The sequence below is a fragment of the Lates calcarifer genome, unplaced genomic scaffold, assembly GCF_001640805.2.
Source record: "Lates calcarifer isolate ASB-BC8 unplaced genomic scaffold, TLL_Latcal_v3 _unitig_2235_quiver_2643, whole genome shotgun sequence".
Lineage (NCBI taxonomy): Eukaryota > Metazoa > Chordata > Actinopteri > Centropomidae > Lates > Lates calcarifer.
In genome coordinates this window covers 1-27,598 of record NW_026116072.1, presented here as the reverse complement: position 1 = coordinate 27,598, position 27,598 = coordinate 1, and the positions used below count along the sequence as shown (strand labels likewise).

Below are 27,598 nucleotides of genomic sequence, written 5' to 3'. Positions count from 1 at the left end.
GAGCGAGAGGGCGGGGATCTCCTATGAGCACCAGGACAGGATCCTGAGAGACTTACTGTTTGGAGGAGCGGAGTGAGTAACCCTGGGTAGGGACTCACCCTGCTCCTGCACAAGAGAACCTTTTAACAAATACACTCCCTTTTAAAATATTCCTTTACAACTTTGTTGTTTTTTTTTTTAATCTGTAAAACCTCTTAAAGTACTGTTTTCATTGTCTTAACTATGATTTTACAGATTATCCACAATTTGACAAGTTGTATTTTGATGTAGGGTGTATTTTTTTTAATTATGCAAAAGTTTCTATGGAAAATGGAAATGAGTATCAATAAAGAGGAAAAAAAAAAAAAAATCTGTTCTTATCAGTTTAATATCTGATACGTCCCCTACCGGGGACCATATATTAAATTGATTTTTGGATCAGGGAGCCGGAACGGGGGCTTGCTCCTTCCACTCCACGCATCGACCCGGTATTGCATTACCTCCAGGTACGGTGCACATTCTCTGGAAACGTGCAATGTAACTATAGAGTTTTGTGGGGGGTGTTTTTTCCAGGGGAGTCCCTTGCTTTTCTCACATTCCTTTATCGATAGGGTACAAGTTGCTCAAAGCCCTGATGCAGTTACTGAGTCGTACGCTTAGTGGTGCACTCTTGATTTTTCCCTTCCCCGGAGGTTGATCAGGGTGTACCGTCTCTCTTTTGCAGCTGGAAAAGAAGGTAAAGTAAGCAGTTCCCTCTATAGAAGGGGATAACGTGTCCAACAGACCTTTAGAGACGGGAGCATACACGGCTTATGCATTACTGTTTTTTGAAAAAAAAAACAGGCACATTCCAGTTTGTCTGGGCGAGCTCCGACCGGTGAGAAAAGTCAATAAAACCAGCAAAGTTTGTGCACCGCGCAAACTAACGCACAAGTCTTTCGCCTTTTACTAAAGACTTCCGTGGAGAGGAACGCCAACGAGTTTAAGCTATTTTTGGTAGGTTTGGCCGTAAGGCTGAGCCCTTTGAGTGTGTGAAAAGTCAAACGGCTGTCTCCGCTAAGAACCAGGGGTGCAAAGTGGGGAGACTGGGGGGGGTGCTAAGCAGCAGCCATTGTTAGGCTGGCTTGAAAACAGGGCACCGTGACAAGAGAGGATCGTGCCAAGAGCTTGGACGGAACACGAAACGCTTTGGACTCATCGCTTCTCGGCCTTTGGCTAAGATCAAGTGTAGTATCTGTTCTTATCAGTTTAATATCTGATACGTCCCCTACCCGGGACCATATATTAAATTGATTTTTGGATCAGGGAGCCAGAACGGGGGCTTGCTCCTTCCACTCCACGCATCGACCCGGTATTGCATTACCTCCAGGTACGGTGCACATTCTCTGGAAACGTGCAATGTAACTATAGAGTTTTGTGGGGGTGTTTTTTCCAGGGGAGTCCCTTGCTTTTCTCACATTCCTTTATCGCTCAAAGCCCTGAGCGGTTACTGAGTCGTACGCTTAGTGGTGCTCATTTTTCCCTTCCCCGGAGGTTGATCAGGGTGTACCGTCTCTCTTTTGCAGCTGGAAAAGAAGGTAAAGTAAGCAGTTCCTCTATAGAAGGGATAACGTGTCCAACAGACCTTTAGAGACGGGAGCATACACGGCTTATGCATTACTGTTTTTTTGAAAAAAAACAGGCACATTCCAGTTTGTCTGGGCCGAGCTCCGACCGGTGAGAAAAGTCAATAAAACCAGCAAAGTTTGTGCACCGCCAACTTTGTCAAACTGCATAATGCTTGCAACGCCGGGACACCCAGAGATAGCTAATGCATGTCATCACATCAGGTGGAACACCGGCAAGACACTCCACCAACTCCAAATACCTCAATAGTGATCCAAGTGGCACCCAAGTGATCCGTTCGGATGCGCCCCGCTCGCCCTGACTTCTTTACGTACGGAAACCGCACACCGTACGACTTAAACGTGAAGTCGGCGGCCGAAGATTGTGCTTTCGGTTACAACACACATGCCCCCCCCCCCCCGCCCCCAAGCGGGCTTCCGCCTAACCCCCGCAACCCCATTGATAGCGCATACAGTACGCCAGGGTACTTACGGGTGCGATCTGGATTTGACGCGGCAGCCAAAGAGGCCACCGTGACGTGGTGGCTGGGACACTGGGGTCTCGCGCCTCAAGCGAAGGCCGTACTGACTCTGGTTTCTCTTCATAACGCACACTTTCGCCTTTTACTAAAGACTTCCGTGGAGAGGAACGCCAACGAGTTTAAGCTATTTTTGGTAGGTTTGGCCGTAAGGCTGAGCCCTTTTGAGTGTGTGAAAAGTCAAACGGCTGTCTCCGCTAAGAACCAGGGGTGCAAAGTGGGGAGACTGGGTGGGGGTGCTAAGCAGCAGCCATTGTTAGGCTGGCTTGAAAACAGGGCACCGTGACAAGAGAGGATCGTGCCAAGAGCTTGGACGGAACACGAAACGCTTTGGACTCATCGCTTCTCGGCCTTTTGGCTAAGATCAAGTGTAGTATCTGTTCTTATCAGTTTAATATCTGATACGTCCCCTACCCGGGGACCATATATTAAAGTGATTTTTGGATCAGGGAGCCGGAACGGGGGCTTGCTCCTTCCACTCCACGCATCGACCCGGTATTGCATTACCTCCAGATACGGTGCACGTTCTCTGGAAATGTGCAATGTAACTATAGAGTTTTGTGGGGGGTGTTTTTTCCAGGGGAGTCCCTTGCTTTTCTCACATTCCTTTATCGATAGGGTACAAGTTGCTCAAAGCCCTGATGCGGTTACTGAGTCGTACGCTTAGTGGTGCACTCTTGATTTTTCCCTTCCCCGGAGGTTGATCAGGGTGTACCGTCTCTCTTTTGCAGCTGGAAAAGAAGGTAAAGTAAGCAGTTCTCTCTATATAAGGGGATAACGTGTCCAACAGACCTTTAGAGACGGGAGCATACACGGCTTATGCATTACTGTTTTTTGAAAAAAAACAGGCACATTCCAGTTTGTCTGGGCCGAGCTCCGACCGGTGAGAAAAGTCAATAAAACCAGCAAAGTTTGTGCACCGCGCAACTTTGTCAAACTGCAGTATAGTGCTTGCAACGCCTCGGGCGACAAGCCTCAGATGAGGGTCAGCTAATGCTGATGTCGCCGAACTCTGGCATTGTGCAGTGTGGCCACCATCAGCCAGGGTGCTGTGTCTGGAACCGACCCCACCGTCTCTGACGACTCCAACTCATACTTACCTGGCAGGGGAGATACCATGATCAAGAAGGTGGTTCACCCAGGGCGAGGCTCAGCCATTGCACTCCGGTTGCGCTGACCCCTGCGAATTCCCCAAATGTGGGAGTCTCGACTGCATAATTTCTGGTAGTGGGGGACTGCGTTCGCGCTCTCCCCTGACCGCTACGTCAAAGGAAAACAAGGTGTCCCGGGTAGCTTCTTTTACTCGTAAGCGTGAAAGCGTGCTGCCAACTATGCCAGTTTTACGACTGCAGAGTCGGTGCTGTTGTCGGGCCGTGACGATTGGTGGGCTTTTCTGTATGTTACAAGCACACATGCCCCAGCCCCCGCCCCCCAAAGGCGGGGCTTTCCGCCTAAGCCTAACCCTCCGCAAACCCCATTGGATAGCGCATGTGACAGTACGGGGCAGGGTAGCTGACGGGTGCGATCTGGGATTTGGAACGCGGCAGGCGCAAAGAGACGCCTACCGTGACGGTGGTGGCTGGGACGACTGGGGTTCTCGGCTGCCCTCAAGGCGAAGGCCGTACTGACTCTGGTTTCTCTTCATAACGCACAAGTCTTTCGCCTTTTACTAAAGACTTCCGTGGAGAGGAACGCCAACGAGTTTAAGCTATTTTTGGTAGGTTTGGCCGTAAGGCTGAGCCCTTTGAGTGTGTGAAAAGTCAAACGGCTGTCTCCGCTAAGAACCAGGGGTGCAAAGTGGGGAGACTGGGTGGGGGTGCTAAGCAGCAGCCATTGTTAGGCTGGCTTGAAAACAGGGCACCGTGACAAGAGAGGATCGTGCCAAGAGCTTGGACGGAACACGAAACGCTTTGGACTCATCGCTTCTCGGCCTTTTGGCTAAGATCAAGTGTAGTATCTGTTCTTATCAGTTTAATATCTGATACGTCCCCTACCCGGGGACCATATATTAAATTGATTTTTGGATCAGGGAGCCGGAACGGGGGCTTGCTCCTTCCACTCCACGCATCGACCCGGTATTGCATTACCTCCAGGTACGGTGCACGTTCTCTGGAAACGCTTCTCGGTCTTTTGGCTAAGACTGCGATCGCCTCCTGTTGGTGGTTAAAATACTTGTCTGTCGTGGCATCGGTTTTATCAGTGCTTGGGAGGATATTTCTAAATGTTCCTTGTTTAAAGCATTTCAATTTTCCAGTAATTGAAAATCTTTAACAAATAGGAATTCATTGGCTGAGAGAGCTATTTTACCTGTTCTCTGCAGGTTGTAACATCTTGACCAGGCCGATCAGGTAAGTACTCTTTGTCTCTTGTGTTATTTATTGTTTTTCATTATTCTTACTTGTCGGATTGATCTTTTACTGGTTTTATTGTTTTCAGCACTTTTTTAGCTTGTGGTGCCTCCATCATGTCGGCCACCCATGCCGGCATGCGGAGGCACCACAGCGTTCGTTTAAATTTTGTGGAGAGAGAGGGTAAACTCCTGGGGATGTCCAGACTGGACTTCTCCAGGAAGCTAGTCCAAAAAGCCTTGGGTTTCACACCAAATGATCTGAACTGTATACTGACCTTGCCTTTTGGTAAAGGCTTTGATGTGAGTTTCCGTTCAGCAGCTCTGCTAAGAGAGTTTTGGACACGTTTTGAAAATGTTAAACCCCAGTTTTCTGCCTTCAGTGTGGAGAAACTGACTGACAATGCCTTAAAAACGGTTATTGTCAGAATGTTCAATGAAACAGTGAATGCAGAGGACATTTGTTTGTGGCTGGGAAGATATTGCACTGTTAAAGGCCAGGCTACCAAAGTGAGAGATGAGGATGGCATTTGGAACTGCGCTTGGAGGGTCCCCATTCAACAATGGCAGGACCCCCAGGGCTTCCAAGGCCTAAAACATCTGCCATCCATGATAGTTCTGGGAGAAAACAGGGGCTACATCCATTACCAGGGTCAGCCCAAGCTCTGCCGCAAGTGTGGTGAGCACGGGCACCTGGCCGAAGCTTGTCAGCAGACTGTCTGTGGGAAATGCAGAGAAATTGGGCACACCTTTGAGGAGTGCACCAATGGCAGAAAATGCAATCTATGTGGAGAATCAAACCACCTCTTCAGAGATTGCCCCAAATCTTTTGCCAACAAAGTAAAGGCAGCAAAAGCAAGTGGGCAAAATGGTGGACCAGGCCAGGCAGTTAGAGAGCTAATTGAAGAGGCTGGGCCGGAAAATTCAAATCTCCCGCCAAATCCTGTGATTGGAGGAGTGGAATCAGATGAGGCGGGGAGAAAGGGAGGGGCCTGCAACAGCCCCATCAACAGAGAGTTCTGGAGAGGATGGGGCAATGCAGGTAGAGGGCGGAGCTAGTTCAGATAATGAGGAAGGCCAATTGCAGACTGATAGCGAGGATGCCTCCCCCCCAACGCCCAGCAAACAAAGAGGCTGGCATCAGAATTGTCCTCTGAGTCTCCTGTATTCTCAGAGAAGAGGGGAAGAGTTGGGACTCTCTCAGACAGTTCATCTGTGGAGGAGCCCAGAGTCTTCCCCTCCGATTCACCAAATGAGGTCTCATTTTTAACAATAGCTCTGCAATCAACCCCTAAGGACTCAAAACTAAATGCAAGGTTGCAGCCTAGACCAACCCCCAGAGTCCATCCGGGGACTGGAGCTAAACCCCCTTACTCTTCACCTGTAAGAGTGAAGGAAGAGCTCCATTCACAGCAGATTATCTGACTGCCATTTTATCTCTGAAATTCCTTGTATAGTCCTTTTAAAATTTCATACCTGTTGTTTTTAACCATACTCATGACTCTCACCTTCTCAACCGTCAATGTGAGAAGTGTGAAGTCGCGAGTTAGAGCCCAGAGTATTTTATCCTATCTTGTTTCCTTTAAGTCAGATGTGTTTTTAATACAGGAATGTGGCATTCCGTTTTTAAAACACTACAGACAGTGGGAGGAGTTGTGGCCATATACATCAATATGGAGTGGATCAAATTACAACAAAAATGATGGAGTGGCCATTTTAATCAAAAATCCTAAGGTTCTGGTGAAGGGCAGCACTGTGGTGAGAAATGGTCGGGCACTTTTAGCACACTTGACTTTTAGGAGAAGGGATTTTAATCTCTTAAATATTTATGGCTTTAATGACAGGAATGACAGGTATGACCTTTTAGAAGAACTGCAGTTCCACATGCTAGGTAGGGAACCTTTAGTTGTAGGGGGTGATTTTAATTGTATTTTAAGCAGGAAAGACAGGAAAAGAGGAGGGCAAGATTTTAAAGTTGATAAAGCATCACTTTTACTACAGGGCATATGCAGGGATTTTAAAATTCAGGACTGTTTTAAAACCATGCATCCTAGAGAGGAGGGCTTCACCTGGTTCAGTGGTGATGGCACCAGAGCCTCTCGCATAGACTATATTTTTACACGGGACTGCCCACCAACCGATGCTAGATTGACCCCTGTTTTCTTTTCCGATCACCTGATGCTTTCCTGCACCCTTTCGCTCTCTTCGGGTGTGACATCAGGAAGTGGTCTGTGGAAACTCAACTGCTCCCTTTTAGAAGACCAGGTTTTAGTCAACCAATACAGGGAGCAGTACAGAGAGTGGCAGACCCTTCAAGACTTTTACGACACATGCGCACACTGGTGGGAAATGGTGAAGGAAAAGACCCAGACTTTTTTTAGACAGGCAGGGAAGAGAAAAAAGAGTAGGGAAAATAGACGCATGATGGGACTGCAGAAACGACTACAACGCTATTTTAAACTACAACAATGCGGAATGGATTTTAGTGAGGAAATAAAACAAGTCAAAACAGAGATGTCGGTTTTAGCAGAAACCAAAAGTAAAGGTGTCATTTTAAGAAGCAGGGAACAAGAAATTGAAGAGGGGGAAAAGTGCACAAGGTATTTTTTTAAGAAAATCATAAATAAAAGGGGAACGGTTTGTAAACTAACAAAAGAAAATGGGTGCACAGTAGAAACAATAGAAGAAATTAAACAAGTTGTTGAAAACTACTATGAAAAATTGTACCAAAGGAAACCTATTGAAAAAGACACCATGACAGAAGTTTTAAACCTCATTACCGGGACAGTAGAAAGCAGCGTGCTTTTAACCCAAGATTTTACGATTTTAGAGTTAAATAAATGCATCACAGGTTTTAAGAAGGGGAAGTCCCCAGGACAAGATGGACTTCCCCTGGAATTTTATTTGACATTTTGGGACATTTTAGCACCTGATTTGCTTGCTGTTTTTATGGGTTTTGAACGACTAGACCGACTTCCTGACAGTTTTAGAATAGGGATAGTGACTCTCCTTCACAAGGCCAAAGATAAGACTGATTTGAAGAACTGGAGACCTATCACTCTTTTAAACTTTGACTGCAAACTTTTAGCCTCACGTATGTCTGGATTTTTAGAAGAGGTGATTCACCCAGATCAAGCCTGCGCCATTCCGGGGAGGAAGATCACCGACAGCCTCGTACTGATCCGAGACACCATCTGTTACGCGAGAGACAGAAACATCAGGCTAATAGTACTAAATTTAGATTTTGAAAAAGCCTTCGATCGGGTCTCGCACCAGTACCTCTTTCGGGTACTGCAAAAAATGGGATTTCCAGAAAGGTTTATAGCTTGGGTGGGATTGCTGTACCGGAGCATCACCAGCAGATTTGTTATTAACGGGCACCTGACAAAAGCAGTGGATATTAACTGCGGTGTTCGTCAGGGCTGTCCGTTATCTGCCCTCCTCTATGTCATCTGTATAGAACCTCTGGCGCAGATCTTGAGAAGGGACCAACGAATCAATGGGATCGGAATCCCAGGGAGCGGGGGACTTCAGACTAAATGCGTTTTATACATGGACGACGTGAACGTTTTATGCACCGACCTTTTATCTGTCAACAGGACGCTGGACTTGACTGACTGGTTTGGATGGGCCTCTGGGTCAAAACTCAACAGAGGCAAGACCCAAGCCCAACTTTATGGGCCATGGACGGCGACTGAAATGACAGGACTCCCCCTGACTGTGACACAGACTGACCAGAGAATACTGGGGGTCAAATTTGACAAGGAGGGGGGAGGGAAAACAAATTGGCCAGACGTGGTAGGAAAAGTAAGGCAAAGACTAGGATACTGGGGACTTAGAGGACTGACCATTGAAGGGAAGGTTTTAATCATCAAAGCAGTGATTTTACCCTTGCTTTTACTGATCAGTTCCGTTTTTATCCCTCCTAGGAGAGTGCTTTTAGATCTTGACCGAGCCATCTTTTACTTTTTGTGGGGCTCCAAGTGGGAAAGACTGAGGAGAGACGTGATGAGGAGGCCAAAAGAAAAAGGGGGAAAAGGAGTACCTGACCTACACTTGTTTTTAGGAAGCCGATACGTCGCGCTATACGTGAAATATGCTACAGACCCATCCAGAAACCCTAAGACCACAGCAATGACACGATTCTGGATGGGTTCTTATCTCAAAAGACTGAAGATTTTACCCACTGATCTTAAAGTACCTGTGTCCTTTAACCTGCCACCAGCCTATGCTTTTATTCAGAAGTTTTTAAAGCATTTTAACCTGGAGCAGGAGGAGCTGCAAGTTTTAGCCAATCACCGTGTGTTGATTTCTGTTGTGCAGGAGCAGGAACCAGTGAGTCCAGTGCGCGGGCTTCCATTAGGCCAGCCCTCAACAGTTTGGCGCAACGTCAACCACCCCGCTCTTCCAAACAGACTCCGGGACCTGTCATGGATGGTGGCTCACGAGATCCTCCCGGTCAGGTCCGTCATGCACTCCCGGGGCATGTCGGCGCTCTCAACCTCGACCTGGTTGTGGTGCGCCTGAGTCGGTGAGGCATCTGCTCTGGGAGTGCAGCGCTGCCGTAGACCAGTGGGCAATGGCCGGCTCCTTACAATTCCCGTACTTGCCAGCAAGGGAGGTCCTTACAGCACAGCTGGTGCTCTATGGGGTGAGCCAGGAAGCAATCAAAAAAGACGACTTTGCCAAGCAGTGGCTCACCCTGGCCGCCATCAAAGACGCCATGTGGACCTCCAGAAACTTGCTGGTAAGGAAGCACATGCAGATGCCCCCCGTGGCTGTGATCCGGATGGCCGCAGCGACGGTCCAAGTGGCCGAAGCTGCAGGCGGCAGGCCTAGGACACAGCCACAAAGAAGAATCGCCTCTGTGCCCATTCGGACGAAGGAGCCGGAGCTACACGGGAAAAGGTCAAAGCAGCGGCGGCCTGGCTCTCCGGGAGAGGAAGGTGGGAAGGAGCGAGAGGGCGGGGATCTCCTATGAGCACCAGGACAGGATCCTGAGAGACTTACTGTTTGGAGGAGCGGAGTGAGTAACCCTGGGTAGGGACTCACCCTGCTCCTGCACAAGAGAACCTTTTAACAAATACACTCCCTTTTAAAATATTCCTTTACAACTTTGTTGTTTTTTTTTTTTAATCTGTAAAACCTCTTAAAAGTACTGTTTTCATTGTCTTAACTATGATTTTACAGATTATCCACAATTGTTGACAAGTTGTATTTTGATGTAGGGTGTATTTTTTTTAATTATGCAAAAGTTTCTATGGAAAATGGAAATGAGTATCAATAAAGAGAAAAAAAAAAAAAAAAAAAAAAAAAATCTGTTCTTATCAGTTTAATATCTGATACGTCCCCTACCCGGGGACCATATATTAAATTGATTTTTGGATCAGGGAGCCGGAACGGGGGCTTGCTCCTTCCACTCCACGCATCGACCCGGTATTGCATTACCTCCAGGTACGGTGCACATTCTCTGGAAACGTGCAATGTAACTATAGAGTTTTGTGGGGGGTGTTTTTTCCAGGGGAGTCCCTTGCTTTTCTCACATTCCTTTATCGATAGGGTACAAGTTGCTCAAAGCCCTGATGCAGTTACTGAGTCGTACGCTTAGTAGTGCACTCTTGATTTTTCCCTTCCCCGGAGGTTGATCAGGGTGTACCGTCTCTCTTTTGCAGCTGGAAAAGAAGGTAAAGTAAGCAGTTCCCTCTATAGAAGGGGATAACGTGTCCAACAGACCTTTAGAGACGGGAGCATACACGGCTTATGCATTACTGTTTTTTGAAAAAAAACAGGCACATTCCAGTTTGTCTGGGCCGAGCTCCGACCGGTGAGAAAAGTCAATAAAACCAGCAAAGTTTGTGCACCGCGCAAACTAACGCACAAGTCTTTCGCCTTTTACTAAAGACTTCCGTGGAGAGGAACGCCAACGAGTTTAAGCTATTTTTGGTAGGTTTGGCCGTAAGGCTGAGCCCTTTGAGTGTGTGAAAAGTCAAACGGCTGTCTCCGCTAAGAACCAGGGGTGCAAAGTGGGGAGACTGGGTGGGGGTGCTAAGCAGCAGCCATTGTTAGGCTGGCTTGAAAACAGGGCACCGTGACAAGAGAGGATCGTGCCAAGAGCTTGGACGGAACACGAAACGCTTTGGACTCATCGCTTCTCGGCCTTTTGGCTAAGATCAAGTGTAGTATCTGTTCTTATCAGTTTAATATCTGATACGTCCCCTACCCGGGGACCATATATTAAATTGATTTTTGGATCAGGGAGCCAGAACGGGGGCTTGCTCCTTCCACTCCACGCATCGACCCGGTATTGCATTACCTCCAGGTACGGTGCACATTCTCTGGAAACGTGCAATGTAACTATAGAGTTTTGTGGGGGGTGTTTTTTCCAGGGGAGTCCCTTGCTTTTCTCACATTCCTTTATCGATAGGGTACAAGTTGCTCAAAGCCCTGATGCGGTTACTGAGTCGTACGCTTAGTGGTGCACTCTTGATTTTTCCCTTCCCCGGAGGTTGATCAGGGTGTACCGTCTCTCTTTTGCAGCTGGAAAAGAAGGTAAAGTAAGCAGTTCTCTCTATATAAGGGGATAACGTGTCCAACAGACCTTTAGAGACGGGAGCATACACGGCTTATGCATTACTGTTTTTTGAAAAAAAAACAGGCACATTCCAGTTTGTCTGGGCCGAGCTCCGACCGGTGAGAAAAGTCAATAAAACCAGCAAAGTTTGTGCACCGCGCAACTTTGTCAAACTGCAGTATAGTGCTTGCAACGCCTCGGGGACAAGCCTCAGATGAGGGTCAGCTAATGCTGATGTCGCCGAACTCTGGCATTGTGCAGTGTGGCCACCATCAGCCAGGGTGCTGTGTCTGGAACCGACCCCACCGTCTCTGACAACTCCAACTCATACTTACCTGGCAGGGGAGATACCATGATCAAGAAGGTGGTTCACCCAGGGCGAGGCTCAGCCATTGCACTCCGGTTGCGCTGACCCCTGCGAATTCCCCAAATGTGGGAGTCTCGACTGCATAATTTCTGGTAGTGGGGGACTGCGTTCGCGCTCTCCCCTGACCGCTACGTCAAAGGAAAACAAGGTGTCCCGGGTAGCTTCTTTTACTCGTAAGCGTGAAAGCGTGCTGCCAACTATGCCAGTTTTACGACTGCAGAGTCGGTGCTGTTGTCGGGCCGTGACGATTGGTGGGCGTTTCTGTATGTTACAAGCACACATGCCCCAGCCCCCGCCCCCGCCCCCCAAAGGCGGGGCTTTCCGCCTAAGCCTAACCCTCCGCAAACCCCATTGGATAGCGCATGTGACAGTACGGGGCAGGGTAGCTGACGGGTGCGATCTGGGATTTGGAACGCGGCAGGCGCAAAGAGAGGCCTACCGTGACGGTGGTGGCTGGGACGACTGGGGTTCTCGGCTGCCCTCAAGGCGAAGGCCGTACTGACTCTGGTTTCTCTTCATAACGCACAAGTCTTTCGCCTTTTACTAAAGACTTCCGTGGAGAGGAACGCCAACGAGTTTAAGCTATTTTTGGTAGGTTTGGCCGTAAGGCTGAGCCCTTTGAGTGTGTGAAAAGTCAAACGGCTGTCTCCGCTAAGAACCAGGGGTGCAAAGTGGGGAGACTGGGTGGGGGTGCTAAGCAGCAGCCATTGTTAGGCTGGCTTGAAAACAGGGCACCGTGACAAGAGAGGATCGTGCCAAGAGCTTGGACGGAACACGAAACGCTTTGGACTCATCGCTTCTCGGCCTTTTGGCTAAGATCAAGTGTAGTATCTGTTCTTATCAGTTTAATATCTGATACGTCCCCTACCCGGGGACCATATATTAAATTGATTTTTGGATCAGGGAGCCGGAACGGGGGCTTGCTCCTTCCACTCCACGCATCGACCCGGTATTGCATTACCTCCAGGTACGGTGCACATTCTCTGGAAACGTGCAATGTAACTATAGAGTTTTGTGGGGGGTGTTTTTTCCAGGGGAGTCCCTTGCTTTTCTCACATTCCTTTATCGATAGGGTACAAGTTGCTCAAAGCCCTGATGCGGTTACTGAGTCGTACGCTTAGTGGTGCACTCTTGATTTTTCCCTTCCCCGGAGGTTGATCAGGGTGTACCGTCTCTCTTTTGCAGCTGGAAAAGAAGGTAAAGTAAGCAGTTCCCTCTATAGAAGGGGATAACGTGTCCAACAGACCTTTAGAGACGGGAGCATACACGGCTTATGCATTACTGTTTTTTGAAAAAAAACAGGCACATTCCAGTTTGTCTGGGCCGAGCTCCGACCGGTGAGAAAAGTCAATAAAACCAGCAAAGTTTGTGCACCGCGCAACTTTGTCAAACTGCAGTATAGTGCTTGCAACGCCTCGGGGACAAGCCTCAGATGAGGGTCAGCTAATGCTGATGTCGCCGAACTCTGGCATTGTGCAGTGTGGCCACCATCAGCCAGGGTGCTGTGTCTGGAACCGACCCCACCGTCTCTGACAACTCCAACTCATACTTACCTGGCAGGGGAGATACCATGATCAAGAAGGTGGTTCACCCAGGGCGAGGCTCAGCCATTGCACTCCGGTTGCGCTGACCCCTGCGAATTCCCCAAATGTGGGAGTCTCGACTGCATAATTTCTGGTAGTGGGGGACTGCGTTCGCGCTCTCCCCTGACCGCTACGTCAAAGGAAAACAAGGTGTCCCGGGTAGCTTCTTTTACTCGTAAGCGTGAAAGCGTGCTGCCAACTATGCCAGTTTTACGACTGCAGAGTCGGTGCTGTTGTCGGGCCGTAACGATTGGTGGGCGTTTCTGTATGTTACAAGCACACATGCCCATCCCCGCCCCCGCCCCCCAAAGGCGGGGCTTTCCGCCTAAGCCTAACCCTCCGCAAACCCCATTGGATAGCGCATGTGACAGTACGGGGCAGGGTAGCTGACGGGTGCGATCTGGGATTTGGAACGCGGCAGGCGCAAAGAGAGGCCTACCGTGACGGTGGTGGCTGGGACGACTGGGGTTCTCGGCTGCCCTCAAGGCGAAGGCCGTACTGACTCTGGTTTCTCTTCATAACGCACAAGTCTTTCGCCTTTTACTAAAGACTTCCGTGGAGAGGAACGCCAACGAGTTTAAGCTATTTTTGGTAGGTTTGGCCGTAAGGCTGAGCCCTTTGAGTGTGTGAAAAGTCAAACGGCTGTCTCCGCTAAGAACCAGGGGTGCAAAGTGGGGAGACTGGGTGGGGGTGCTAAGCAGCAGCCATTGTTAGGCTGGCTTGAAAACAGGGCACCGTGACAAGAGAGGATCGTGCCAAGAGCTTGGACGGAACACGAAACGCTTTGGACTCATCGCTTCTCGGCCTTTTGGCTAAGATCAAGTGTAGTATCTGTTCTTATCAGTTTAATATCTGATACGTCCCCTACCCGGGGACCATATATTAAATTGATTTTTGGATCAGGGAGCCGGAACGGGGGCTTGCTCCTTCCACTCCACGCATCGACCCGGTATTGCATTACCTCCAGCTACGGTGCACATTCTCTGGAAACGTGCAATGTAACTATAGAGTTTTGTGGGGGGTGTTTTTTCCAGGGGAGTCCCTTGCTTTTCTCACATTCCTTTATCGATAGGGTACAAGTTGCTCAAAGCCCTGATGCGGTTACTGAGTCGTACGCTTAGTGGTGCACTCTTGATTTTTCCCTTCCCCGGAGGTTGATCAGGGTGTACCGTCTCTCTTTTGCAGCTGGAAAAGAAGGTAAAGTAAGCAGTTCCCTCTATAGAAGGGGATAACGTGTCCAACAGACCTTTAGAGACGGGAGCATACACGGCTTATGCATTACTGTTTTTTGAAAAAAAAACAGGCACATTCCAGTTTGTCTGGGCCGAGCTCCGACCGGTGAGAAAAGTCAATAAAACCAGCAAAGTTTGTGCACCGCGCAACTTTGTCAAACTGCAGTATAGTGCTTGCAACGCCTCGGCGGACAAGCCTCAGATGAGGGTCAGCTAATGCTGATGTCGCCGAACTCTGGCATTGTGCAGTGTGGCCACCATCAGCCAGGGTGCTGTGTCTGGAACCGACCCCACCGTCTCTGACAACTCCAACTCATACTTACCTGGCAGGGGAGATACCATGATCAAGAAGGTGGTTCACCCAGAGCGAGGCTCAGCCATTGCACTCCGGTTGCGCTGACCCCTGCGAATTCCCCAAATGTGGGAGTCTCGACTGCATAATTTCTGGTAGTGGGGGACTGCGTTCGCGCTCTCCCCTGACCGCTACGTCAAAGGAAAACAAGGTGTCCCGGGTAGCTTCTTTTACTCGTAAGCGTGAAAGCGTGCTGCCAACTATGCCAGTTTTACGACTGCAGAGTCGGTGCTGTTGTCGGGCCGTGACGATTGGTGGGCGTTTCTGTATGTTACAAGCACACATGCCCCGCCCCCGCCCCCCAAAGGCGGGGCTTTCCGCCTAAGCCTAACCCTCCGCAAACCCCATTGGATAGCGCATGTGACAGTACGGGGCAGGGTAGCTGACGGGTGCGATCTGGGATTTGGAACGTGGCAGGCGCAAAGAGAGGCCTACCGTGACGGTGGTGGCTGGGACGACTGGGGTTCTCGGCTGCCCTCAAGGCGAAGGCCGTACTGACTCTGGTTTCTCTTCATAACGCACAAGTCTTTCGCCTTTTACTAAAGACTTCCGTGGAGAGGAACGCCAACGAGTTTAAGCTATTTTTGGTAGGTTTGGCCGTAAGGCTGAGCCCTTTGAGTGTGTGAAAAGTCAAACGGCTGTCTCCGCTAAGAACCAGGGGTGCAAAGTGGGGAGACTGGGTGGGGGTGCTAAGCAGCAGCCATTGTTAGGCTGGCTTGAAAACAGGGCACCGTGACAAGAGAGGATCGTGCCAAGAGCTTGGACGGAACACGAAACGCTTTGGACTCATCGCTTCTCGGCCTTTTGGCTAAGATCAAGTGTAGTATCTGTTCTTATCAGTTTAATATCTGATACGTCCCTACCCGGGGACCATATATTAAATTGATTTTTGGATCAGGGAGCCGGAACGGGGGCTTGCTCCTTCCACTCCACGCATCGACCCGGTATTGCATTACCTCCAGGTACGGTGCACGTTCTCTGGAAACGCTTCTCGGTCTTTTGGCTAAGACTGCGATCGCCTCCTGTTGGTGGTTAAAATACTTGTCTGTCGTGGCATCGGTTTTATCAGTGCTTGGGAGGATATTTCTAAATGTTCCTTGTTTAAAGCATTTCAATTTTCCAGTAATTGAAAATCTTTAACAAATAGGAATTCATTGGCTGAGAGAGCTATTTTACCTGTTCTCTGCAGGTTGTAACATCTTGACCAGGCCGATCAGGTAAGTACTCTTTGTCTCTTGTGTTATTTATTGTTTTTCATTATTCTTACTTGTCGGATTGATCTTTTACTGGTTTTATTGTTTTCAGCACTTTTTTAGCTTGTGGTGCCTCCATCATGTCGGCCACCCATGCCGGCATGCGGAGGCACCACAGCGTTCGTTTAAATTTTGTGGAGAGAGAGGGTAAACTCCTGGGGATGTCCAGACTGGACTTCTCCAGGAAGCTAGTCCAAAAAGCCTTGGGTTTCACACCAAATGATCTGAACTGTATACTGACCTTGCCTTTTGGTAAAGGCTTTGATGTGAGTTTCCGTTCAGCAGCTCTGCTAAGAGAGTTTTGGACACGTTTTGAAAATGTTAAACCCCAGTTTTCTGCCTTCAGTGTGGAGAAACTGACTGACAATGCCTTAAAAACGGTTATTGTCAGAATGTTCAATGAAACAGTGAATGCAGAGGACATTTGTTTGTGGCTGGGAAGATATTGCACTGTTAAAGGCCAGGCTACCAAAGTGAGAGATGAGGATGGCATTTGGAACTGCGCTTGGAGGGTCCCCATTCAACAATGGCAGGACCCCCAGGGCTTCCAAGGCCTAAAACATCTGCCATCCATGATAGTTCTGGGAGAAAACAGGGGCTACATCCATTACCAGGGTCAGCCCAAGCTCTGCCGCAAGTGTGGTGAGCACGGGCACCTGGCCGAAGCTTGTCAGCAGACTGTCTGTGGGAAATGCAGAGAAATTGGGCACACCTTTGAGGAGTGCACCAATGGCAGAAAATGCAATCTATGTGGAGAATCAAACCACCTCTTCAGAGATTGCCCCAAATCTTTTGCCAACAAAGTAAAGGCAGCAAAAGCAAGTGGGCAAAATGGTGGACCAGGCCAGGCAGTTAGAGAGCTAATTGAAGAGGCTGGGCCGGAAAATTCAAATCTCCCGCCAAATCCTGTGATTGGAGGAGTGGAATCAGATGAGGCGGGAGAAAGGGAGGGGCCTGCAACAGCCCCATCAACAGAGAGTTCTGGAGAGGATGGGGCAATGCAGGTAGAGGGCGGAGCTAGTTCAGATAATGAGGAAGGCCAATTGCAGACTGATAGCGAGGATGCCTCCCCCCCAACGCCCAGCAAACAAAGAGGCTGGCATCAGAATTGTCCTCTGAGTCTCCTGTATTCTCAGAGAAGAGGGGAAGAGTTGGGACTCTCTCAGACAGTTCATCTGTGGAGGAGCCCAGAGTCTTCCCCTCCGATTCACCAAATGAGGTCTCATTTTTAACAATAGCTCTGCAATCAACCCCTAAGGACTCAAAACTAAATGCAAGGTTGCAGCCTAGACCAACCCCCAGAGTCCATCCGGGGACTGGAGCTAAACCCCCTTACTCTTCACCTGTAAGAGTGAAGGAAGAGCTCCATTCACAGCAGATTATCTGACTGCCATTTTATCTCTGAAATTCCTTGTATAGTCCTTTTAAAATTTCATACCTGTTGTTTTTAACCATACTCATGACTCTCACCTTCTCAACCGTCAATGTGAGAAGTGTGAAGTCGCGAGTTAGAGCCCAGAGTATTTTATCCTATCTTGTTTCCTTTAAGTCAGATGTGTTTTTAATACAGGAATGTGGCATTCCGTTTTTAAAACACTACAGACAGTGGGAGGAGTTGTGGCCATATACATCAATATGGAGTGGATCAAATTACAACAAAAATGATGGAGTGGCCATTTTAATCAAAATCCTAAGGTTCTGGTGAAGGGCAGCACTGTGGTGAGAAATGGTCGGGCACTTTTAGCACACTTGACTTTTAGGAGAAGGGATTTTAATCTCTTAAATATTTATGGCTTTAATGACAGGAATGACAGGTATGACCTTTTAGAAGAACTGCAGTTCCACATGCTAGGTAGGGAACCTTTAGTTGTAGGGGGTGATTTTAATTGTATTTTAAGCAGGAAAGACAGGAAAAGAGGAGGGCAAGATTTTAAAGTTGATAAAGCATCACTTTTACTACAGGGCATATGCAGGGATTTTAAAATTCAGGACTGTTTTAAAACCATGCATCCTAGAGAGGAGGGCTTCACCTGGTTCAGTGGTGATGGCACCAGAGCCTCTCGCATAGACTATATTTTTACACGGGACTGCCCACCAACCGATGCTAGATTGACCCCTGTTTTCTTTTCCGATCACCTGATGCTTTCCTGCACCCTTTCGCTCTCTTCGGGTGTGACATCAGGAAGTGGTCTGTGGAAACTCAACTGCTCCCTTTTAGAAGACCAGGTTTTAGTCAACCAATACAGGGAGCAGTACAGAGAGTGGCAGACCCTTCAAGACTTTTACGACACATGCGCACACTGGTGGGAAATGGTGAAGGAAAAGACCCAGACTTTTTTTAGACAGGCAGGGAAGAGAAAAAAGAGTAGGGAAAATAGACGCATGATGGGACTGCAGAAACGACTACAACGCTATTTTAAACTACAACAATGCGGAATGGATTTTAGTGAGGAAATAAAACAAGTCAAAACAGAGATGTCGGTTTTAGCAGAAACCAAAAGTAAAGGTGTCATTTTAAGAAGCAGGGAACAAGAAATTGAAGAGGGGGAAAAGTGCACAAGGTATTTTTTTAAGAAAATCATAAATAAAAGGGGAACGGTTTGTAAACTAACAAAAGAAAATGGGTGCACAGTAGAAACAATAGAAGAAATTAAACAAGTTGTTGAAAACTACTATGAAAAATTGTACCAAAGGAAACCTATTGAAAAAGACACCATGACAGAAGTTTTAAACCTCATTACCGGGACAGTAGAAAGCAGCGTGCTTTTAACCCAAGATTTTACGATTTTAGAGTTAAATAAATGCATCACAGGTTTTAAGAAGGGGAAGTCCCCAGGACAAGATGGACTTCCCCTGGAATTTTATTTGACATTTTGGGACATTTTAGCACCTGATTTGCTTGCTGTTTTTATGGGTTTTGAACGACTAGACCGACTTCCTGACAGTTTTAGAATAGGGATAGTGACTCTCCTTCACAAGGCCAAAGATAAGACTGATTTGAAGAACTGGAGACCTATCACTCTTTTAAACTTTGACTGCAAACTTTTTAGCAAACTTTTAGCCTCACGTATGTCTGGATTTTTAGAAGAGGTGATTCACCCAGATCAAGCCTGCGCCATTCCGGGGAGGAAGATCACCGACAGCCTCGTACTGATCCGAGACACCATCTGTTACGCGAGAGACAGAAACATCAGGCTAATAGTACTAAATTTAGATTTTGAAAAAGCCTTCGATCGGGTCTCGCACCAGTACCTCTTTCGGGTACTGCAAAAAATGGGATTTCCAGAAAGGTTTATAGCTTGGGTGGGATTGCTGTACCGGAGCATCACCAGCAGATTTGTTATTAACGGGCACCTGACAAAAGCAGTGGATATTAACTGCGGTGTTCGTCAGGGCTGTCCGTTATCTGCCCTCCTCTATGTCATCTGTATAGAACCTCTGGCGCAGATCTTGAGAAGGGACCAACGAATCAATGGGATCGGAATCCCAGGGAGCGGGGGACTTCAGACTAAATGCGTTTTATACATGGACGACGTGAACGTTTTATGCACCGACCTTTTATCTGTCAACAGGACGCTGGACTTGACTGACTGGTTTGGATGGGCCTCTGGGTCAAAACTCAACAGAGGCAAGACCCAAGCCCAACTTTATGGGCCATGGACGGCGACTGAAATGACAGGACTCCCCCTGACTGTGACACAGACTGACCAGAGAATACTGGGGGTCAAATTTGACAAGGAGGGGGGAGGGAAAACAAATTGGCCAGACGTGGTAGGAAAAGTAAGGCAAAGACTAGGATACTGGGGACTTAGAGGACTGACCATTGAAGGGAAGGTTTTAATCATCAAAGCAGTGATTTTACCCTTGCTTTTACTGATCAGTTCCGTTTTTATCCCTCCTAGGAGAGTGCTTTTAGATCTTGACCGAGCCATCTTTTACTTTTTGTGGGGCTCCAAGTGGGAAAGACTGAGGAGAGACGTGATGAGGAGGCCAAAAGAAAAAGGGGGAAAAGGAGTACCTGACCTACACTTGTTTTTAGGAAGCCGATACGTCGCGCTATACGTGAAATATGCTACAGACCCATCCAGAAACCCTAAGACCACAGCAATGACACGATTCTGGATGGGTTCTTATCTCAAAAGACTGAAGATTTTACCCACTGATCTTAAAGTACCTGTGTCCTTTAACCTGCCACCAGCCTATGCTTTTATTCAGAAGTTTTTAAAGCATTTTAACCTGGAGCAGGAGGAGCTGCAAGTTTTAGCCAATCACCGTGTGTTGATTTCTGTTGTGCAGGAGCAGGAACCAGTGAGTCCAGTGCGCGGGCTTCCATTAGGCCAGCCCTCAACAGTTTGGCGCAACGTCAACCACCCCGCTCTTCCAAACAGACTCCGGGACCTGTCATGGATGGTGGCTCACGAGATCCTCCCGGTCAGGTCCGTCATGCACTCCCGGGGCATGTCGGCGCTCTCAACCTCGACCTGGTTGTGGTGCGCCTGAGTCGGTGAGGCATCTGCTCTGGGAGTGCAGCGCTGCCGTAGACCAGTGGGCAATGGCCGGCTCCTTACAATTCCCGTACTTGCCAGCAAGGGAGGTCCTTACAGCACAGCTGGTGCTCTATGGGGTGAGCCAGGAAGCAATCAAAAAGACGACTTTGCCAAGCAGTGGCTCACCCTGGCCGCCATCAAAGACGCCATGTGGACCTCCAGAAACTTGCTGGTAAGGAAGCACATGCAGATGCCCCCCGTGGCTGTGATCCGGATGGCCGCAGCGACGGTCCAAGTGGCCGAAGCTGCAGGCGGCAGGCCTAGGACACAGCCACAAAGAAGAATCGCCTCTGTGCCCATTCGGACGAAGGAGCCGGAGCTACACGGGAAAAGGTCAAAGCAGCGGCGGCCTGGCTCTCCGGGAGAGGAAGGTGGGAAGGAGCGAGAGGGCGGGGATCTCCTATGAGCACCAGGACAGGATCCTGAGAGACTTACTGTTTGGAGGAGCGGAGTGAGTAACCCTGGGTAGGGACTCACCCTGCTCCTGCACAAGAGAACCTTTTAACAAATACACTCCCTTTTAAAATATTCCTTTACAACTTTGTTGTTTTTTTTTTTAATCTGTAAAACCTCTTAAAAGTACTGTTTTCATTGTCTTAACTATGATTTTACAGATTATCCACAATTGTTGACAAGTTGTATTTTGATGTAGGGTGTATTTTTTTTAATTATGCAAAAGTTTCTATGGAAAATGGAAATGAGTATCAATAAAGAGAAAAAAAAAAAAAAAAAAAAAAAAAATCTGTTCTTATCAGTTTAATATCTGATACGTCCCTACCCGGGGACCATATATTAAATTGATTTTTGGATCAGGGAGCCGGAACGGGGGCTTGCTCCTTCACTCCACCATCGACCCGGTATTGCATTACCTCAGGTACGGTGCACATTCTCTGAAACGTGCAATGTAACTATAGAGTTTTGTGGGGGTGTTTTTCAGGGGAGTCCCTTGCTTTTCTCACTTCTTTTGATAGGTACAATTGCTCAAGCCCTGTGCGTTACTGAGTCGTACGCTAGTGTGCACTCTTGATTTTCCTTCCGGAGGTTGATCAGGGTACCGTCTCTTTTGCAGCTGAAAGGTAAAGTAGGTAAGCCAGGCTTGCTCCTCTCATACTCCAACGCAGGTCGGATCAACCGTGGTCCAAATTGCAGTACCTCTTCAGAGTACGGTGCAGCATATCTACTGGATTAACGTGCATTACTGTTTTTTGAATGTAACATAGAGTTTGTGGGTGTTTTTTCCAGGGAGTCCTTGCTTTTCTCACATTCCTTTATCGATAGGGTACAAGTTGCTCAAAGCCCTGATGCGGTTACTGATCGTACGCTTAGTGGTGCACTCTTGATTTTTCCCTTCCCCGGAGGTTGATCAGGGTGTACCGTCTCTCTTTTGCAGCTGGAAAAGAAGGTAAAGTAAGCAGTTCTCTCTATATAAGGGATAACGTGTCCAACAGACCTTTAGAGACGGGAGCATACACGGCTTATGCATTACTGTTTTTTGAAAAAAAACAGGCACATTCCAGTTTGTCTGGGCCGAGCTCCGACCGGTGAGAAAAGTCAATAAAACCAGCAAAGTTTGTGCACCGCGCAACTTTGTCAAACTGCAGTATAGTGCTTGCAACGCCTCGGGGACAAGCCTCAGATGAGGGTCAGCTAATGCTGATGTCGCCGAACTCTGGCATTGTGCAGTGTGGCCACCATCAGCCAGGGTGCTGTGTCTGGAACCGACCCCACCGTCTCTGACAACTCCAACTCATACTTACCTGGCAGGGGAGATACCATGATCAAGAAGGTGGTTCACCCAGGGCGAGGCTCAGCCATTGCACTCCGGTTGCGCTGACCCCTGCGAATTCCCCAAATGTGGGAGTCTCGACTGCATAATTTCTGGTAGTGGGGGACTGCGTTCGCGCTCTCCCCTGACCGCTACGTCAAAGGAAAACAAGGTGTCCCGGGTAGCTTCTTTTACTCGTAAGCGTGAAAGCGTGCTGCCAACTATGCCAGTTTTACGACTGCAGAGTCGGTGCTGTTGTCGGGCCGTGACGATTGGTGGGCGTTTCTGTATGTTACAAGCACACATGCCCCAGCCCCCGCCCCGCCCCCCAAAGGCGGGGCTTTCCGCCTAAGCCTAACCCTCCGCAAACCCCATTGGATAGCGCATGTGACAGTACGGGGCAGGGTAGCTGACGGGTGCGATCTGGGATTTGGAACGCGGCAGGCGCAAAGAGAGGCCTACCGTGACGGTGGTGGCTGGGACGACTGGGGTTCTCGGCTGCCCTCAAGGCGAAGGCCGTACTGACTCTGGTTTCTCTTCATAACGCACAAGTCTTTCGCCTTTTACTAAAGACTTCCGTGGAGAGGAACGCCAACGAGTTTAAGCTATTTTTGGTAGGTTTGGCCGTAAGGCTGAGCCCTTTGAGTGTGTGAAAAGTCAAACGGCTGTCTCCGCTAAGAACCAGGGGTGCAAAGTGGGGAGACTGGGTGGGGGTGCTAAGCAGCAGCCATTGTTAGGCTGGCTTGAAAACAGGGCACCGTGACAAGAGAGGATCGTGCCAAGAGCTTGGACGGAACACGAAACGCTTTGGACTCATCGCTTCTCGGCCTTTTGGCTAAGATCAAGTGTAGTATCTGTTCTTATCAGTTTAATATCTGATACGTCCCCTACCCGGGGACCATATATTAAATTGATTTTTGGATCAGGGAGCCGGAACGGGGGCTTGCTCCTTCCACTCCACGCATCGACCCGGTATTGCATTACCTCCAGGTACGGTGCACATTCTCTGGAAACGTGCAATGTAACTATAGAGTTTTGTGGGGGGTGTTTTTTTCCAGGGGAGTCCCTTGCTTTTCTCACATTCCTTTATCGATAGGGTACAAGTTGCTCAAAGCCCTGATGCGGTTACTGAGTCGTACGCTTAGTGGTGCACTCTTGATTTTTCCCTTCCCCGGAGGTTGATCAGGGTGTACCGTCTCTCTTTTGCAGCTGGAAAAGAAGGTAAAGTAAGCAGTTCCCTCTATATAAGGGGATAACGTGTCCAACAGACCTTTAGAGACGGGAGCATACACGGCTTATGCATTACTGTTTTTTGAAAAAAAACAGGCACATTCCAGTTTGTCTGGGCCGAGCTCCGACCGGTGAGAAAAGTCAATAAAACCAGCAAAGTTTGTGCACCGCGCAACTTTGTCAAACTGCAGTATAGTGCTTGCAACGCCTCGGGGACAAGCCTCAGATGAGGGTCAGCTAATGCTGATGTCGCCGAACTCTGGCATTGTGCAGTGTGGCCACCATCAGCCAGGGTGCTGTGTCTGGAACCGACCCCACCGTCTCTGACAACTCCAACTCATACTTACCTGGCAGGGGAGATACCATGATCAAGAAGGTGGTTCACCCAGGGCGAGGCTCAGCCATTGCACTCCGGTTGCGCTGACCCCTGCGAATTCCCAAATGTGGGAGTCTCGACTGCATAATTTCTGGTAGTGGGGGACTGCGTTCGCGCTCTCCCCTGACCGCTACGTCAAAGGAAAACAAGGTGTCCCGGGTAGCTTCTTTTACTCGTAAGCGTGCTGCCAACTATGCCAGTTTTACGACTGCAGAGTCGGTGCTGTTGTCGGGCCGTGACGATTGGTGGGCGTTTCTGTATGTTACAAGCACACATGCCCCAGCCCCCGCCCCCGCCCCCCAAAGGCGGGGCTTTCCGCCTAAGCCTAACCCTCCGCAAACCCCATTGGATAGCGCATGTGACAGTACGGGGCAGGGTAGCTGACGGGTGCGATCTGGGATTTGGAACGCGGCAGGCGCAAAGAGAGGCCTACCGTGACGGTGGTGGCTGGGACGACTGGGGTTCTCGGCTGCCCTCAAGGCGAAGGCCGTACTGACTCTGGTTTCTCTTCATAACGCACAAGTCTTTCGCCTTTTACTAAAGACTTCCGTGGAGAGGAACGCCAACGAGTTTAAGCTATTTTTGGTAGGTTTGGCCGTAAGGCTGAGCCCTTTGAGTGTGTGAAAAGTCAAACGGCTGTCTCCGCTAAGAACCAGGGGTGCAAAGTGGGGAGACTGGGTGGGGGTGCTAAGCAGCAGCCATTGTTAGGCTGGCTTGAAAACAGGGCACCGTGACAAGAGAGGATCGTGCCAAGAGCTTGGACGGAACACGAAACGCTTTGGACTCATCGCTTCTCGGCCTTTTGGCTAAGATCAAGTGTAGTATCTGTTCTTATCAGTTTAATATCTGATACGTCCCCTACCCGGGGACCATATATTAAATTGATTTTTGGATCAGGGAGCCGGAACGGGGGCTTGCTCCTTCCACTCCACGCATCGACCCGGTATTGCATTACCTCCAGGTACGGTGCACATTCTCTGGAAACGTGCAATGTAACTATAGAGTTTTGTGGGGGGTGTTTTTTCCAGGGGAGTCCCTTGCTTTTCTCACATTCCTTTATCGATAGGGTACAAGTTGCTCAAAGCCCTGATGCGGTTACTGAGTCGTACGCTTAGTGGTGCACTCTTGATTTTTCCCTTCCCCGGAGGTTGATCAGGGTGTACCGTCTCTCTTTTGCAGCTGGAAAAGAAGGTAAAGTAAGCAGTTCTCTCTATATAAGGGGATAACGTGTCCAACAGACCTTTAGAGACGGGAGCATACACGGCTTATGCATTACTGTTTTTTGAAAAAAAACAGGCACATTCCAGTTTGTCTGGGCCGAGCTCCGACCGGTGAGAAAAGTCAATAAAACCAGCAAAGTTTGTGCACCGCCGCAACTTTGTCAAACTGCAGTATAGTGCTTGCAACGCCTCGGGGACAAGCCTCAGATGAGGGTCAGCTAATGCTGATGTCGCCGAACTCTGGCATTGTGCAGTGTGGCCACCATCAGCCAGGGTGCTGTGTCTGGAACCGACCCCACCGTCTCTGACAACTCCAACTCATACTTACCTGGCAGGGGAGATACCATGATCAAGAAGGTGGTTCACCCAGGGGCGAGGCTCAGCCATTGCACTCCGGGTTGCGCTGACCCTGCGAATTCCCCAAATGTGGGAGTCTCGACTGCATAATTTCTGGTAGTGGGGGACTGCGTTCGCGCTCTCCCTGACCGCTACGTCAAAGGAAAACAAGGTGTCCCGGGTAGCTTCTTTTACTCGTAAGCGTGAAAGCGTGCTGCCAACTATGCCAGTTTTACGACTGCAGAGTCGGTGCTGTTGTCGGGCCGTGACGATTGGTGGGGCGTTTCTGTATGTTACAAGCACACATGCCCCAGCCCCCGCCCCGCCCCCCAAAGTCGGGGCTTTCCGCCTAAGCCTAACCCTCCGCAAACCCCATTGGATAGCGCATGTGACAGTACGGGGCAGGGTAGCTGACGGGTGCGATCTGGGATTTGGAACGCGGCAGGCGCAAAGAGAGGCCTACCGTGAACGGTGGTGGCTGGGACGACTGGGGGTTCTCGGCTGCCCTCAAGGCGAAGGCCGTACTGACTCTGGTTTCTCTTCATAACGCACAAGTCTTTCGCCTTTTACTAAAGACTTCCGTGGAGAGGAACGCCAAGGAGTTTAAGCTATTTTTGGTAGGTTTGGCCGTAAGGCTGAGCCCTTTGAGTGTGTGAAAAGTCAAACGGCTGTCTCCGCTAAGAACCAGGGTGCAAAGTGGGGAGACTGGGTGGGGGTGCTAAGCAGCAGCCATTGTTAGGCTGGCTTGAAAACAGGGCACCGTGACAAGAGAGGATCGTGCCAAGGAGCTTGGACGGAACACGAAACGCTTTGGACTCATCGCTTCTTCGGCCTTTTGGCTAAGATCAAGTGTAGTATCTGTTCTTATCAGTTTAATATCTGATACGTCCCTACCCGGGGACCATATATTAAATTGATTTTTGGATCAGGGAGCCGGAACGGGGGCTTGCTCCTTCCACTCCACGCATCGACCCGGTATTGCATTACCTCCAGGTACGGTGCACATTCTCTGGAAACGTGCAATGTAACTATAGAGTTTTGTGGGGGGTGTTTTTTCCAGGGGAGTCCCTTGCTTTTCTCACATTCCTTTATCGATAGGGTACAAGTTGCTCAAAGCCCTGATGCGGTTACTGAGTCGTACGCTTAGTGGTGCACTCTTGATTTTTCCCTTCCCCGGAGGTTGATCAGGGTGTACCGTCTCTCTTTTGCAGCTGGAAAAGAAGGTAAAGTAAGCAGTTCTCTCTATATAAGGGGATAACGTGTCCAACAGACCTTTAGAGACGGGAGCATACACGGCTTATGCATTACTGTTTTTTGAAAAAAAACAGGCACATTCCAGTTTGTCTGGGCCGAGCTCCGACCGGTGAGAAAAGTCAATAAAACCAGCAAAGTTTGTGCACCGCGCAACTTTGTCAAACTGCAGTATAGTGCTTGCAACGCCTCGGGGACAAGCCTCAGATGAGGGTCAGCTAATGCTGATGTCGCCGAACTCTGGCATTGTGCAGTGTGGCCACCATCAGCCAGGGTGCTGTGTCTGGAACCGACCCCACCGTCTCTGACAACTCCAACTCATACTTACCTGGCAGGGGAGATACCATGATCAAGAAGGTGGTTCACCCAGGGCGAGGCTCAGCCATTGCACTCCGGTTGCGCTGACCCCTGCGAATTCCCCAAATGTGGGAGTCTCGACTGCATAATTTCTGGTAGTGGGGGACTGCGTTCGCGCTCTCCCTGACCGCTACGTCAAAGGAAAACAAGGTGTCCCGGGTAGCTTCTTTTACTCGTAAGCGTGAAAGCGTGCTGCCAACTATGCCAGTTTTACGACTGCAGAGTCGGTGCTGTTGTCGGGCCGTGACGATTGGTGGGCGTTTCTGTATGTTACAAGCACACATGCCCCAGCCCCCGCCCCGCCCCCAAAGGCGGGGCTTTCCGCCTAAGCCTAACCCTCCGCAAACCCCATTGGATAGCGCATGTGACAGTACGGGCAGGGTAGCTGACGGGTGCGATCTGGGATTTGGAACGCGGCAGGCGCAAAGAGAGGCCTACCGTGACGGTGGTGGCTGGACGACTGGGGTTCTCGGCTGCCCTCAAGGCGAAGGCCGTACTGACTCTGGTTTCTCTTCATAACGCACAAGTCTTTCGCCTTTTACTAAAGACTTCCGTGGAGAGGAACGCCAACGAGTTTAAGCTATTTTTGGTAGGTTTGGCCGTAAGGCTGAGCCCTTTGAGTGTGTGAAAAGTCAAACGGCTGTCTCCGCTAAGAACCAGGGGTGGCAAAGTGGGGAGACTGGGTGGGG

General features: G+C 49.2%; 28 non-coding genes and 4 pseudogenes across 28 annotated transcripts; all 32 read left to right on the top strand.

The window, feature by feature from the left end:
- The first annotated feature begins 293 nt into the window (after positions 1-293).
- On the top strand, positions 294-501 carry LOC127139870 (uncharacterized; annotated as a pseudogene).
- A 381-nt stretch (positions 502-882) lies between these two features.
- On the top strand, positions 883-995 carry LOC127139883 (U5 spliceosomal RNA). Its single transcript, XR_007810243.1, has one exon. It is a non-coding gene; the product is annotated as a U5 spliceosomal RNA (small nuclear RNA).
- Positions 996-1,175: 180 nt separating this feature from the next.
- LOC127139868 (U2 spliceosomal RNA) lies at positions 1,176-1,364 on the top strand. The gene has a single exon (XR_007810232.1). It is a non-coding gene; the product is annotated as a U2 spliceosomal RNA (small nuclear RNA).
- An 805-nt stretch (positions 1,365-2,169) lies between these two features.
- Positions 2,170-2,278, top strand: LOC127139881 (uncharacterized; annotated as a pseudogene).
- Positions 2,279-2,460: 182 nt separating this feature from the next.
- On the top strand, positions 2,461-2,651 carry LOC127139864 (U2 spliceosomal RNA). Its single transcript, XR_007810228.1, has one exon. It is a non-coding gene; the product is annotated as a U2 spliceosomal RNA (small nuclear RNA).
- A 563-nt stretch (positions 2,652-3,214) lies between these two features.
- Positions 3,215-3,378, top strand: LOC127139884 (U1 spliceosomal RNA). Its single transcript, XR_007810244.1, has one exon. It is a non-coding gene; the product is annotated as a U1 spliceosomal RNA (small nuclear RNA).
- A 369-nt stretch (positions 3,379-3,747) lies between these two features.
- Positions 3,748-3,859, top strand: LOC127139879 (U5 spliceosomal RNA). The gene has a single exon (XR_007810240.1). It is a non-coding gene; the product is annotated as a U5 spliceosomal RNA (small nuclear RNA).
- Positions 3,860-4,040: 181 nt separating this feature from the next.
- Positions 4,041-4,231, top strand: LOC127139861 (U2 spliceosomal RNA). The gene has a single exon (XR_007810225.1). It is a non-coding gene; the product is annotated as a U2 spliceosomal RNA (small nuclear RNA).
- A 5,471-nt stretch (positions 4,232-9,702) lies between these two features.
- Positions 9,703-9,939, top strand: LOC127139869 (uncharacterized; annotated as a pseudogene).
- Positions 9,940-10,319: 380 nt separating this feature from the next.
- LOC127139882 (U5 spliceosomal RNA) lies at positions 10,320-10,432 on the top strand. The gene has a single exon (XR_007810242.1). It is a non-coding gene; the product is annotated as a U5 spliceosomal RNA (small nuclear RNA).
- Positions 10,433-10,613: 181 nt separating this feature from the next.
- On the top strand, positions 10,614-10,804 carry LOC127139862 (U2 spliceosomal RNA). The gene has a single exon (XR_007810226.1). It is a non-coding gene; the product is annotated as a U2 spliceosomal RNA (small nuclear RNA).
- A 563-nt stretch (positions 10,805-11,367) lies between these two features.
- On the top strand, positions 11,368-11,531 carry LOC127139876 (U1 spliceosomal RNA). Its single transcript, XR_007810237.1, has one exon. It is a non-coding gene; the product is annotated as a U1 spliceosomal RNA (small nuclear RNA).
- Positions 11,532-11,906: 375 nt separating this feature from the next.
- On the top strand, positions 11,907-12,018 carry LOC127139878 (U5 spliceosomal RNA). Its single transcript, XR_007810239.1, has one exon. It is a non-coding gene; the product is annotated as a U5 spliceosomal RNA (small nuclear RNA).
- A 181-nt stretch (positions 12,019-12,199) lies between these two features.
- Positions 12,200-12,390, top strand: LOC127139860 (U2 spliceosomal RNA). Its single transcript, XR_007810224.1, has one exon. It is a non-coding gene; the product is annotated as a U2 spliceosomal RNA (small nuclear RNA).
- Positions 12,391-12,952: 562 nt separating this feature from the next.
- On the top strand, positions 12,953-13,116 carry LOC127139865 (U1 spliceosomal RNA). Its single transcript, XR_007810229.1, has one exon. It is a non-coding gene; the product is annotated as a U1 spliceosomal RNA (small nuclear RNA).
- Positions 13,117-13,489: 373 nt separating this feature from the next.
- Positions 13,490-13,601, top strand: LOC127139877 (U5 spliceosomal RNA). The gene has a single exon (XR_007810238.1). It is a non-coding gene; the product is annotated as a U5 spliceosomal RNA (small nuclear RNA).
- Positions 13,602-13,782: 181 nt separating this feature from the next.
- LOC127139863 (U2 spliceosomal RNA) lies at positions 13,783-13,973 on the top strand. The gene has a single exon (XR_007810227.1). It is a non-coding gene; the product is annotated as a U2 spliceosomal RNA (small nuclear RNA).
- Positions 13,974-14,537: 564 nt separating this feature from the next.
- On the top strand, positions 14,538-14,701 carry LOC127139856 (U1 spliceosomal RNA). Its single transcript, XR_007810220.1, has one exon. It is a non-coding gene; the product is annotated as a U1 spliceosomal RNA (small nuclear RNA).
- Positions 14,702-15,069: 368 nt separating this feature from the next.
- Positions 15,070-15,181, top strand: LOC127139875 (U5 spliceosomal RNA). Its single transcript, XR_007810236.1, has one exon. It is a non-coding gene; the product is annotated as a U5 spliceosomal RNA (small nuclear RNA).
- Positions 15,182-15,362: 181 nt separating this feature from the next.
- LOC127139866 (U2 spliceosomal RNA) lies at positions 15,363-15,552 on the top strand. The gene has a single exon (XR_007810230.1). It is a non-coding gene; the product is annotated as a U2 spliceosomal RNA (small nuclear RNA).
- A 5,497-nt stretch (positions 15,553-21,049) lies between these two features.
- On the top strand, positions 21,050-21,264 carry LOC127139871 (uncharacterized; annotated as a pseudogene).
- Positions 21,265-22,123: 859 nt separating this feature from the next.
- On the top strand, positions 22,124-22,287 carry LOC127139854 (U1 spliceosomal RNA). Its single transcript, XR_007810218.1, has one exon. It is a non-coding gene; the product is annotated as a U1 spliceosomal RNA (small nuclear RNA).
- Positions 22,288-22,661: 374 nt separating this feature from the next.
- Positions 22,662-22,773, top strand: LOC127139874 (U5 spliceosomal RNA). The gene has a single exon (XR_007810235.1). It is a non-coding gene; the product is annotated as a U5 spliceosomal RNA (small nuclear RNA).
- Positions 22,774-22,954: 181 nt separating this feature from the next.
- Positions 22,955-23,145, top strand: LOC127139859 (U2 spliceosomal RNA). Its single transcript, XR_007810223.1, has one exon. It is a non-coding gene; the product is annotated as a U2 spliceosomal RNA (small nuclear RNA).
- Positions 23,146-23,708: 563 nt separating this feature from the next.
- On the top strand, positions 23,709-23,871 carry LOC127139885 (U1 spliceosomal RNA). Its single transcript, XR_007810245.1, has one exon. It is a non-coding gene; the product is annotated as a U1 spliceosomal RNA (small nuclear RNA).
- Positions 23,872-24,238: 367 nt separating this feature from the next.
- LOC127139873 (U5 spliceosomal RNA) lies at positions 24,239-24,350 on the top strand. Its single transcript, XR_007810234.1, has one exon. It is a non-coding gene; the product is annotated as a U5 spliceosomal RNA (small nuclear RNA).
- A 181-nt stretch (positions 24,351-24,531) lies between these two features.
- LOC127139858 (U2 spliceosomal RNA) lies at positions 24,532-24,722 on the top strand. The gene has a single exon (XR_007810222.1). It is a non-coding gene; the product is annotated as a U2 spliceosomal RNA (small nuclear RNA).
- Positions 24,723-25,285: 563 nt separating this feature from the next.
- On the top strand, positions 25,286-25,450 carry LOC127139857 (U1 spliceosomal RNA). Its single transcript, XR_007810221.1, has one exon. It is a non-coding gene; the product is annotated as a U1 spliceosomal RNA (small nuclear RNA).
- Positions 25,451-25,826: 376 nt separating this feature from the next.
- Positions 25,827-25,938, top strand: LOC127139880 (U5 spliceosomal RNA). Its single transcript, XR_007810241.1, has one exon. It is a non-coding gene; the product is annotated as a U5 spliceosomal RNA (small nuclear RNA).
- Positions 25,939-26,119: 181 nt separating this feature from the next.
- On the top strand, positions 26,120-26,310 carry LOC127139867 (U2 spliceosomal RNA). The gene has a single exon (XR_007810231.1). It is a non-coding gene; the product is annotated as a U2 spliceosomal RNA (small nuclear RNA).
- A 562-nt stretch (positions 26,311-26,872) lies between these two features.
- Positions 26,873-27,036, top strand: LOC127139855 (U1 spliceosomal RNA). The gene has a single exon (XR_007810219.1). It is a non-coding gene; the product is annotated as a U1 spliceosomal RNA (small nuclear RNA).
- Positions 27,037-27,406: 370 nt separating this feature from the next.
- Positions 27,407-27,518, top strand: LOC127139872 (U5 spliceosomal RNA). Its single transcript, XR_007810233.1, has one exon. It is a non-coding gene; the product is annotated as a U5 spliceosomal RNA (small nuclear RNA).
- The last annotated feature ends 80 nt before the right edge of the window (positions 27,519-27,598 follow it).